This window comes from Schistocerca cancellata, chromosome 1 (genome assembly GCF_023864275.1).
Source record: "Schistocerca cancellata isolate TAMUIC-IGC-003103 chromosome 1, iqSchCanc2.1, whole genome shotgun sequence".
Taxonomy (NCBI): domain Eukaryota; kingdom Metazoa; phylum Arthropoda; class Insecta; order Orthoptera; family Acrididae; genus Schistocerca; species Schistocerca cancellata.
Window position 1 is genome coordinate 986102109 of NC_064626.1, and position 13169 is coordinate 986115277.

The following is a 13169-nucleotide window of genomic DNA, read 5'->3' on the forward strand; positions in this document are numbered from 1 at the left end:
TGCTGTCAACTGCAACTCAAAGCTTCAATTCTACCTGAGCTTCTACAAGATCAGCTTCAATTTTCAAGATCACTTGCCCCTTCCCTATACTTGCAGAACAATAAAGCACTACTTCAATGTCAATGACTAGCTGGTCCATTCCATTGTTACGTAATTAGCATTTGTACAACAAAGAGGAATTAATATGAAAGTGAAACATATGACAGGGTGTATACGTGGAGAAGGAACAAAATACCCGGATTTCCCAGTTAAAAATATACTTTCTCCCAGGTGAAAACACTTTCTGTGTTAAGTGACAGTATACTCTTTTCATGGAATTACCCAGCTTGCAGCTGGCTGTTTCACACCATCCAACAAGATGAACTGTTTAGGCAACATTCACATTGCCTCCCATCCTCACTACTATGCAATCATTTCCACACTTCACCACTGTGCCAACTTTTGATAGTGTTTCCAAAAACAAAAAGGGGTAAATGTTAAACAATTGCATTTTTCACAGCTTGTACAAATGCACACCTTTAATCTGGGCCTCGTTTATTGTGTAGATTTTCTGAATTTTGTTTTCAGATGGAGGACTGGTTTAACACATTCTAATTGGGCCAAAGTGATTGTTGCAGTCCCCCAGAAGTTTTACACTTTTTCAAGTTTGTTTGGCTACTTGTAAGATGCAGAAGAGCATATTACTGTGTTTCACAAATACTATCAGCCATTTCAAAACCATCATTGTCAATATCAGAACCAGATTCTTGAAACACAACTAGGATTTGTCAGTCAAGCTGTGCCCCATCTTATGACAAACTATGAAAGAACACTGTAACAAAAAATACACAGGAACTGATGACACAATTTGTCAAGCCATCAATGGAAGCAGGCACAGCCATCTAGCAGCTGTCCGAAGTACTGGAAAAGTGAACAACTGACTACAAGCCATCATGGCTTGGAAATAATGAATCATGAATTAATTAGGAGAGCTTCACTCAGATTCTGACCATTGCAGTAATCAGAATACAACCATAACTTCTATGGACAGCGACCAGAATGTGTTAATGCATCTATTCGCCGTAGTTCATTCGGCACAAGCCTCTTCACAATAACCGCAACCTAGTCATTTGAACCAGCTTACTATACTTTAAGAGTCCATCTACAGTTCTTATGCCCCCCACCCCAGTTCTATTACCCACCAGATAAACTCCTGTTGGATCACAATGTGCTAACATTCCTCCTCTCCCCAATTCGGTTCCATACCACCACATTAGTTATTCGGTCAACCCATTTACCATTACATACCACCATAGCGCCACATTTCAAAAGCGGCTCTTCTCTTGTCTGAATTGTTTATTGTTCACTTCTTAACAAGGCTATACTGCAGGTGAATACCTTCAGAAAGGACCAACATTCAAACATCTAAAATTTATGTTAACTAATTTTACTATTAAAATGTGGTTTTCTCACTACTGGCCTGTCTACATTTTATATCCTCTTGGCTTTGTCAGTTATTTTGCTGTCCAAATACCATATGTCATACTATTTAAGTAGCAAGCCAATATGTTCCCTCAGCTGTTCACAATGGCTTACCAATCTTTCCCTATGCATTATAGCCTATTTCTGCATTACCCCTGTTCAAACTTTATTATAAATCCTAAGCTAATAAGTCCTGTTATTCCTCCCACTGCAATTCACTAAGACCCACTGATCTAATTTCAATTTATCTATTCCCTTCTTTGAATTCTCTAACCTGTCTACCTGACAATAAATCTAACATTACACACACTGATCCACAGAATGACAGTTCTTTCTTTCCCTCTAACATCCTACTAAATAACTGGGCCAACTGAAGCGTCTGATTCCACCCGTCTGCTTTGATCCGTGACATAAGGCTGTTGTGGTTTGTGAAGTCATGACGGCACAGAGTTTAGTTTGTAAGAGTGGCGTGTTTGTAAGTGTCGTTTTGATGTTATCGGTGATGCTCTCTGGTGGTGTGTGTATGAGTTTAATGTTAGATGATGTTTTTGGTTTAGTTTGCTTTTGTGGCATGTTTATCGGTGGTGTATTGTTACGGTTGGTGGTCCTCTCTGGTGGTGTTTTTATGGTTAGCGCGTTACGTGGCGTATGGGGTTCATTTGCATGGTAGCATTGCACTTGTGTGGTATCGGCGGTGACTGTGCTTTCAGCGGAATATTTTTCAGTGAGTTAACAATTTTGGTTTTGTTATGTCAATGTTTCTGTAGTTTTTTTTATTCATTGTGTGTGAATGTTGGTAAGTCATTTTGTTTATGTCTTTGGTAGGTATGGATATGACTGAGAAGGTCAACAGTTTTCGGTTGTCTGCGATAATGGGGGACAGTGCGCTGTCTCTAGCAAAATTTCTTCAGCTTTTCGGCCTGTTGGCTGAAGTTGTGAAGTGTTCAGTGTGTCGTGAAGAACTGAGGCTTACTGAAGTTCTAGCGTATCAGCTCAGGGACGGCTATATGTGGAGATGTCTTAAGGGTAACAGGTCAGGGAAGTGTTCGATTCCAATTTTGATTTTCTAGGTTTTTTTTTTGTGGTACAATTAAGAGCGGTGGTGGTGCAAGTTTTGAGACTTACAGTGTGGTATCGGTAGATGCTGTTGACCTATATAGGTCAAGGGAAGTGTTCGATTCTAGTGGATATTGTTTTTAGTTGGTTTTGGGAAGGTTGTGGTCTTTTATTTTATCATTTTTGTCATTTGGTTCAGTGGCATGTCTTTACTTTTAGTTTGTCCCTACCCAAAAACCCCCAATTTCACTGCTTGTCCCATTAGTTTCATTATATTTTTGGAGAAATGTGTGTTTGATGGTTTTTCGATCTATTTTTGTGTTTGTTGTCATGTTTACGTAATGATATCACAGTTGTGATATGGGAGTAGTTGTGAATGGTAGTTTCCGCCATATTGGTGATGTCATTGGTCAAAGCAGACGGGTGGGTAATTTCCAAGAACGATTGCCTACTGAAGTCGTTAGGTCCAAACGATACATATCAAACGTGATATTGTAGATCGATCATGCGTTATGAGTATGTTTACGGTGGTCATTACAGCAACAACACAAGATGAGCATTACACAAGTACTTATAATTACAAAGGAGACCACTTACCTTACTCGTCATTGGTGTTGTGATGTGTACGCTATGGGAACAATTACCATTTTCCCATAACCTGAGTAAACTCTGCCAGTATCACACAGGAATATGGGTATACAGTGTGTTGTGTTAACTTTTCCCTGCAAATGCAAGTTGTGGAAATTGAGGTACTGAAACAAGTACAGTTCATCTCTTTGTCCTGGACGCCCTTCTCTGTTAACGGAAGACTTCATAGATTTCCATAGCCGCTTGATGTTCTGCATGTGCAGACTGGGGTCATCCGAAGACACAAACTCTACAGAGTGGTTGAGGAATTTGTGGTTGAATCCTTCTGCTTTGAGTGTCTTGTAGGACTGAAACCTGTCTGTCGTGACTTTACTACTCGGCAGTATGAAGTGTTTTATCAGACACACTAATGTGATCTTGTCTCTGGATAATACTCTGACAACAAAACACTTCCGGGACTCTCTTTCTATTCCATCGAATACCCAAATATGATCGATTTCACTCTTTGAAGGTCGTCTTCTCTGGTTCTTCTTGCTATGTGAGAATCATCCACTTAAACAACTTTACTCGGTCCACCAATCGGTACACTGTCGTTCGGCACTACCACTCTCTGTAAAACTGTAAACTCTGTAAAACCAGAAATAGTCCCACCTGGTATTAACAGATAAGTAAATTTCCAATGCTGTCACTTGCAAGGTGTAGTGTCGAATCCAGCAAGATAAAAGAATTACGCTGGTCTGGATGGATAATTTGGAAGAGTCAAACCAAGTATTCTTCCCGATACTTGTTCGTTTTCGACACTGTCCACAATGAAACTGTAACGGTATTTCAGCATCAAAACTTTTCTTACGAAGTTGTACACACTTCGCACCACCAGTCTACACAGTCCCTGCTTTCCTCAGCCAGTAATACTTCATATTTGCAACAAAAAGTCAATTTTCTACACTGGATGAGCATGGAATTGCATTTTTTCATGTGAGAGAATCCGCCTAAGAAACGTCAACACCATCAGACATCCCACTCACTACCGACAGAAACTGACTGGGTTTCCCTACCAACTCACAAAGCAATTCATGGAGGTATGTAATAACAACCAAGGGAAAGACTGAAAACAAATAAAACTGACAATCACAAATAATTGATCATAACGCCCACCACCAAAGTCACATTTGATTTGTATCGTTTGGAACCCGTGACTTCGATAAGCAATCATTCTTGGAAATTACCGACAGGTGGAATCTGACGTTTCCGTTAACCCAAGTAATCCCATCCAGAGATCCAAATGGGGATCTCCAGAAAACGTTATTCCACAGTATGCAATCATTACTGCATACAGAACTGCAAGTTCTTGGAAAAAGTAAGTCAAGGCCCCTGTCAACGACCAAACTCATTTGTTACATTTAACTGTAGCTATCCATATGGCCGTCAAATTTAACCCAAATTCTGAAGCAGCTATCTCACTGTGCATACCATAGAGTGAAGTATTTTGACACTAGTGCACAATATATTAAGTGCAAAGCAGAACATACTAAACTAAGTTTTCAAAAAGTTATGAATAATAATCAGGCAAGCAACTTTCTACTCCTCGACAGTTACAAACATAAAACTAGATTGTAAAATCGGCTATCAATTTCTCCCACAGTGTCACCATACAGCCAATAATTTGACAAACAAGGTTTGTAAACTGAGTATAAGGGCCTTTTGCAAATCAGCCTAAGACTAGATTGTGATACTGCAGCTAGGCTCTGGAATATTAGCTGATGGGACAGACTAATCCGTACCATAGCCCCATGATGTAATATTAAGTTGGAGAGCTATCATTTACACTGAATGCAAAGAAAAAGTTGTAACAAAGCTCCATTATGGATCTCACTTGCATGTTTCATATTTTACGTATGGTGTATGGCCTATATACATAATATGGTACTAAATAGGCATTTATGAATGTACATTAATACAGCTTTTTTGAAATTAATTTCGAGTACTATCTACCTTTTAAGAAAACAGTGTTACATACAGAGCAACTGTTTCTTACAAGACAGTCACAGCGAATTAGATGACGGTTCCCTACAGCACACATCTTGCCAATGACAAGTATTAAAAGCATAAAATACAAGGCGAAACAGATCTCTAGAGCTGGTATGCTTGCAAGATATCTAACAATGTATTTTTGCATTATCCTATGTGCATAATAGTTTTTAAAACAAGTAAAACTTAGCTAGATAATTATTTGCAGAGCTTCAATAAACTTCAGATTACACAAACCGCACAAATTCAGCGAAAACCAGGTAACAAGTACGCGTCACCTTTCATTTATTAAGAAGAAAGTTTCAGGACACATTTGCCCTGTTTTTCCACGTAGAACTTTACCATCGACTGACATTCTACATGGAAAAGTGCGGTAAGAAATCAATGACTACTCATCAAATGTTATACAAATGTATATAAAAAAAAAAAAAAAAAAAAAACTAACTACTGAGTTTTTTACGAACTTCGTTTCTGAGATTTATACGAGAAACATCAACACTTGGAAACATTCAAATTACAAAAGTAGTAAATCATTCATGACGGCTGGCACAATTTTTACTACAGCACTTTCATTTTAGCATTAAGGGCGTACTTAAACATACGAAGAAAATAAGTAGGCAAACCCGTAAAGCATGGATAATGATACGACTGGTGAGAAATCTGTATAAAGGAAGAAATCAAAATGGTTGCCATTACCGCTGTCCGTTTTAAATTATTGTAACTCTCGTACCAATACAAACTGGAAAATAAACCGCAATCTACCATAAAACGTGTTTTATCATCAATTGCAATATAAATACCCACCGCTAAATTCAAAATGTTCAGCTGCAATACGTACGTTTACATAATTGAACTCTTAAAGGTTCACTTGCTTTAACAAACATTAAAATAATTTTCTATTTCCCTTCTGCTTTTACTTATCCTGCTTTTCTAATAATAAACAATTTAACCAGTCACCTTACAAGAACGTCTACTACCCGGCGCCGGGCCAGGAATCAGATTCAAAATGGCGTCAGGACCAATTTCCTATTATACATAAAATGCTATAATGAAATATCCTCCATGATTCCTTGGAAATTATAACGACTCACAAGTAAAAATCATAATTAGACAGCTAATAACAAAAGGGAAGGGCTAATATACAAAAAACTGTGGCACTTCAAACAAATCACAAAATGGCGTTTACAGGTATAAAAGCAACATCATTATCTCAACTACTCACATTTAAACCTATCTAAGTTCGGCGAAACGCGTCCAACCTTGTCTTAAACGTCCTTGACTGCAATGAAGTTTCGAAATTGTTGTAAATTAATATTTAACAAGCATTCGGCTTCACTACGATCACAACATGGACACCTCGACGCCAATAATCAAAGACGCTGTTCGTCATTACAAAATGATCAGTGATAACAGTGCAACACAGGGAACACCAACGATATTTCACTATACATCAAATTAGCTATTGGTACGAAGAAAGATAATACTAAGCAATGTCGACATGAATCTTATGAATTTTAATGAAACAAGGAAATTTAGATCGACTGTGAAATTTCCAGTGCCTACACACGCACTTTCAAAATTTTTCTTCGGCAAATCGATAAGTGCTAACGATTCCGATTTCAACTAAAGGCCCGTCCACACGTTACGATCTATCGGCGCAAATGTCTGCGCACATCACATCTGCGCAGACAGATCGTTGCGTGTGGACAGAAGATTTGCACCAATCTGAGGTGTGTGCAAACCTGGAAGTTAGAGTCGGAGGTTTGAGCGAAACCTCTCAAATCTGTGGGTTCAAACCACATCTGCGCAGACAAGTTGGAGCGTGTGGACAAGAGATCGCCGCAAATCTGGCGCGAAACAGCTTTGCTCAGTCTAGTGTTTGTGTGCACAGGGCATTAAATTGGCTGATACTCATTAGTGTTCTCGAGAGTTTGTAAGTGAATTCATTGAAATATGTAGAAACCACCCATGTTTGTGGAAGATTAAAAGTAAAGAATATAGTGACCGAGACAAAAAGACTGCAGCATACAATGCTCTAATTGAGTTATCCAAAGTTCAGAAATCTAGATCTGATGTAGGAGTAGATCAAGTATACCAGCCAACGTTATGGTATTTTTATCTGCTTGGCTTTCTTAGTGATCAAGAAACGCCAAGACCAAGCAGGAGTACAATTGAAGATGAAATTGGAGTGTCAATGTTACCGCCAGCCGTTCATGAGGAGAAATTGCCCTTCTCATACAAGTATTTTTTCTCATAATATGAAGGGTTACAAGCTTTAAGAGATAATTATAAGTTTCGACATCCATCCGCAAATAATTTCGCCAGTCGTTAGGTTCGTCCTGCAACTCTCTCAGTAAATTTACGTGAGAAAACTGCTTTCGCTTTAGCAGCCACTGTCTACACCATTTTGTCCGCTTTCTCTGTTTCCTGCGGTTGGTCTGAATGTTTTTTGCAACACAAGTTGCGAACACAGACCACAACAGAACTTCCTCCATTTCTATATTTCAAAATAACTAAATTAAATGTTGACGGGGAGCGTAGTCGCTTGCCACTGATATTTCTTTTCTACACCGACAGATGGCGGGCGAGTAGTAGATTGGGGTTTGTGTCGTGTGAACACACCACATTTGCAGCGATCTTTTTTCATGTACAGACATGTGCACCGATGTCTGCGCAGACAGATCGTTGCGTGTGGTCCAGGCTTAAAGGCCTCCACATCACGTAACGTGACATCACAACCGTCTGCACTGCATTTCAGATGGCGGCTTCTTACATTTGACTACTGTAGCAAACTTATACAGTAATCCTTTAAGCCATATTGTGTCGTATGCAGCTGAGAGATCTATAAATACTGCACCGGTCTTTTTCTTGTTCTGAAAATCACGTTCAATATGCGTGGTTAGCGCCAGGACTTGATCGCAGCAGCTCCTCTTCGACTTGAAACCAGCTTGCTCCACGGGTATTGCTGCAGCACTCTCTTTAGGAGCATTTTCTCGAGAAGTCTGTATATCACACATAGCAGAGAGATAGATCTGTAGCTCTTTACCCGGGGAAGTAATGCTACGACAGTTCGCACTTCCTCCTTTGCTCTGGTCTCTGGTCTACAGCTTTGCAGATTCCTGTGAGCTTGTATGGGCTAACAGTTCACACGTCAGCAAAGTAGATGTTCGCCTAAATGACACATTGCAAACAATAACTGAAACACTGAGACATACACCAACACCATGGGTCTCTGTGCTGGCAAACACTGAACCTCCCTTATTCCACAGACAACAAGCAGTCCAAAGAGAATTGCAAAAAATTGCTGCTGACACCACACTCCCAATACACGCTGATTTGAATGGCCTGACACGATTAATGTCAAGAAATCCCTTCTGGACTCACTCCTCAAGCAATCAGGACACCATAGCAGAATGGAAACATGTATGACAACAGGCAAATGTTAACTATAGACATCTCATTAAGAACTCGGCTCATCATGTTCCTGGCCTCAATGTCCCTCGAAGAGCCTGTATGGTACTAAACACAATGTACTGGCTTGGAAGAAAATCCTAAGAAATTTTGCTCTTATGTCACAGCGGTGTGTGGAACAAAACAAACTGTCCAGACACTCTGTGACCAAAATGGTATTGAAACAAAGAATGACAGACAAAAGGCCGAAATACTAAATGTCTTCTCACAAAGATGTTTCACAGAGGAAGACTGCACTGTAGTTCCTTCTCGAGATTGTCGCACAGATAACAAAATGGCAGATATATAAACAGATGACAGAGGGATAGAAAAACAATTAAAATCGCTCAAAAGAGGAAAGGGATACCCGTTCGATTTTACTCAGAGTATGCGAAGGAACTTGCCCCCCTTCTTGCAGCGGTGTACCGTAGGTATCCAGAAGAGCATAGCATTCCAAGAGATTGGAAAAGGGCACAGGTCATCACCGTTTTCAAGAAGGGACGTCGAACAGATGTGCAGAATTATAGACCTATATCTCTAACGTCGATCAGTTATAGAATTTTGGTACACATATTATGTTCGAGTATAATGACTTTTCTGGAGACTAGAAATCTATTCTGTAGGAATCAGCAAGGGTTTCGAAAAAGTCGATCGTGTGAAACCCAGCTCGCGCTATTCGTCCACGAGACTCAGAGGGCCATGGACACGGGTTCCCAGGAAGATGCTGTGTTTCTTGACTTCTGCAAGGCGTTCGATACAGTTCTCCATAGTCGTTTAATGAACAAAGTAAGAGCATATGGACTATCAGACCAATTGTGTGATTGGATTGAGGAGTTCCTAGATAACAGAAACCAGCATGACATACTCAATGGAGAGAAGTGTTCCGAAGTAAGAGTGATTTAAGGTGTGCCGCATGGGAGTGTTGTAGGACCGTTGCTATTCACAATATACATAAATGACCTTGTGGATAACATTGGAAGTTCACTGAGGCTTTTTGCGGATAATGCTGTGGTATATCGAGAGGTTGTAACAATGGAAAATTGTACTTCAATGCAGGAGGATCTGCAACGAATTGACGCATGGTGCAGGGAATAGCAATTGAATCTCAAGGTAGACAAGTGTAATGTGCTGTGAATACACAGAAAGAAAGATCCTTTATCATTTAGCTACAGTATAGTAGGCCAGTAACTGGAAGCAATTAATTCCATAAATTATCTGGGAGTAGGCATTGGGAGTGATTTAAAATGGAATGACCATATAAAATTAATCGTCGATAAAGCAGATGCCAGACTGAGATTCATTGGCAGAATCCTAAGGAAATGCAGTAGAAAAAAAAGGAAGTAGGTTACAGTACACTTATTCGCCCACTGCTTGAATACTGCTTACCAGTGTGGGATCTGTACAAGAGATAGAGAAGATCCAACAGAGAGCAGCGTTCTTCGTTACGGGATCATTTAGTGATTGCGAAAGAGATAAAGAGATGATAGATAAACTCCAGTGGAAGACTGTGCGAGAGAGACGCTCAGTAGCTCGGTACAGGCTTTTGTTGAAGTTGTGAGAACATACTTTCACCGAGGAGTCCAGCAGTATATTGCTCCCTCTTACGTATATCTCGCGAAGAGACCATTAGGATAAAATCAGAGAGATTAGAGCCCACACAGAGACATACCGACAATCTTTCTTTCCACGAACAATACGAGAGTGGAAGAGAAGGGAGAACCGATAGAAGTACTCAAGGAACCCTCCGCCACACACCGTCAGGTGGCTTACGGAGTATGGATGTAGATGTAGAACTGGTTTTGGACGGTGAAACGAGCTGATGGCGAAGTGGGGATACGTGGACGATCCTCACTGTGACTGCAGCGAAATACAGGCGATGCAGCACATAATTGAGTGTGAAATTCATGGTTTTCAGGATGGTTCACTAGAGAATCTGCCTAGACTCACACAATGTCCCATTTCTTGGCTTTGTAATTTAAGTGTTTCTGTTTAATTGTTAATGTTTTGACAGATTACAACATGTATGTACTATAGGCTTGTAAGTACTGTAATATTTATAACTAAATTTATAATAAATAATGTTTTGTTACATATGGATATTGATTAAGTTTCCCATACTGGTTGTGTATAGTACTGGAAGGTATTTTATTTATTTATTTACACATGAGGCTCCATAGAACCAAATTGAGGAGCTTATCTCCAAGCTCATGGTACGTGTCAGTACATGAAATTACAATTTAAAAATAATAACAGAAAAAATAAAATGTTTATGGACCCAAGAAAGTCAGTCCATAACTTTAAGTAAACACAGTCCACAATACAAAAAGAATCAGCTTATTTTTCAAGGAACTCCTCGACAGAATAGAAGGTGTGACCCATTAGGAAACTCTTCAGTTTCCATTTGAAAGCGCGTGAATTACTGCTAAGATTCTTGAATTCGAGTATTAGTTTATTGAAAATGGATACAGTAGTATACTGCACACCTTTCTGCACAAGAGTTAAGGAAGTCTGGTCCAAATGCAGTTTTGATTTCTGCTGAGTATTAACTGAGTGAAAGCTGCTTATTCTTGGGAATAAGATAACAATGTTAACAAGAAATGACAGTAAGGGATGTATATATTGAGAGGCTAATGTCAAACTACCGACACTCGTAAACAGGGGTCAACAAGAGGTTTGTGGACTTACACCACTTAGTGCCCAAACCACCCATTCCTGAGTCAAAAATATCGTTTTAGAATGAAAAGAGCTACCCCAGAATATGAAATCATATGACATAAGCGAATGAAAATAAGCGAATAGTAAAAAATGGCAGCATTAAGTCTTTGAACAAGATCCTGAATGTGGGCTTTCCATGACAGTTTACTATCTGTACACTTATAAATTTGAACTCTTCAGTTTCACTAATCATAAGCACATTCTGTGAAATTAAAAGTCAGATTTTGTTGAGTTGTGTGTTAGTAACTGTAAAAACTGTGTCTAATTATGAATTAGATATAGTATATTTTCTACAAGCCATGAGCTTAGGTCATGAACTGCACTATTTGAAACCAAGCCAGTGTTTGACACAACATCCTTTACCACCAAGCTAGTGTCGTCAGCAAACAGAAATATTTTAGAGTTACCTGTAATGCTAGAGGGCATATCATTTATATAAATAAGGAACAGGAGTGGACCCAATACTGATCCTTGGGGCTGCCCCCACTTGTCCATACCCCACTCAGACCCCACATAACATCCATTTTCAACATTGTGAATAATGACCTGTTGCTAAAGTAAGAGGTGAACTAATTGTGAGCTACTCCCCATATTCCGTAATGGCCCAACTTCTGGAGCAATATTTTGAGATCAACACAATCAAACGCCTTAGTTAAATCAACAAATATGTCTAGCGCTCGAAACCTTTTTTTTAACCCACTCAGTATCTCGAAGAGGAAAGAGAATATAGCATTTTCAGTTGTTAACCGACTTCTAAACCCGAACTGTACATTTGATAGCAAATCGTATGATATATAATGATCAATTATCCTTAATTAAAAAGCCTTTTCAATAACTTCAGCGAACACTGATGGAATAGGAATAGGTCTAAAACTGTCTCCCTTTTTATAAAGCGGATTTACTACTGAGTACTTTAATCGTCCAGGAAACTGACCTTTCCTAAAGGAAAAATTACAAATATGGCTAAATACAGGGCACACATGTGCAGCACAGTACTTTAATATTCTGCTAGGCACTCCACCATAACCATGGGAGTCCTTAGTCTTCAGTGATTCAATTACTGATTAGATTAGATTAGATTAGATTAGATGAATACTAGTTCCATTGATCATGAATACGATATTTCGTAATTATGTGGAACGAGTCAAATTTTCCAATACATGACATAATTATGTTAATTTAACAACATACTTAAGTTAATATAACAACTTTTTCATTTTTTGTGTTTTTTATTTTTTTTAATATATATATATTTTTAATTTATATCTAAAAATTCCTCTATGGAGTAGAAGGAGTTGTCATTCAGAAATTCTTTTAATTTCTTCTTAAATACTTGTTGGTTATCTGTCAGACTTTTGATACTATTTGGTAAGTGACCAAAGGCTTTAGTGCCAGTATAATTCACCCCTTTCTGTGCCAAACTTAGATTTAATCTTGAATAGTGAAGATCATCCTTTCTCCTAGTATTGTAGTTATGCACACTGCTATTACTTTTGAATTGGGTTTGGTTCATCATCATCATCATCATCATCATTTAAGACTGATTATGCCTTTCAGCGTTCAGTCTGGAGCATAGCCCCCCTTATACAGTTCCTCCATGATCCCCTATTCAGTGCTAACATTGATGCCTCTTCTGATGTTAAACCTATTACTTCAAAATCAATCTTAACCGAATCCAGGTACCTTCTCCTCGGTCTGCCCCGACTCCTCCTACCCTCTACTGCTGAATCCATGTGTCTCTTGGGTAACCTTGCTTCTCCCATGCGTGTAACATGACCCCGCCATCTAAGCCTGTTCGCCCTGACTGCTACATCTATAGAGTTCATTCCCAGTTTTTCTTTGATTTCCTCATTGTGGACACCCTCCTGCCA

General features: G+C 39.1%; 1 protein-coding gene across 5 annotated transcripts in view; it reads right to left on the reverse strand.

The window, feature by feature from the left end:
* Nucleotides 1-6523, reverse strand: part of LOC126088498 (neurofilament heavy polypeptide-like) — a 79196-nt gene extending 72673 nt beyond the window's left edge. For 3 of the 5 annotated variants that reach the window (XM_049906674.1, XM_049906666.1, XM_049906640.1), the window contains exon 1: nucleotides 6356-6523. The gene's annotated coding sequence lies outside the window, so the exon portion shown is untranslated. Of the gene's footprint in view, nucleotides 1-5937; nucleotides 5957-6090; nucleotides 6110-6355 lie in introns of those variants that run through there. The other 2 variants (XM_049906649.1, XM_049906656.1) reach the window with 2 other exon arrangements.
* Between the last annotated feature and the right edge of the window lie 6646 nt (nucleotides 6524-13169).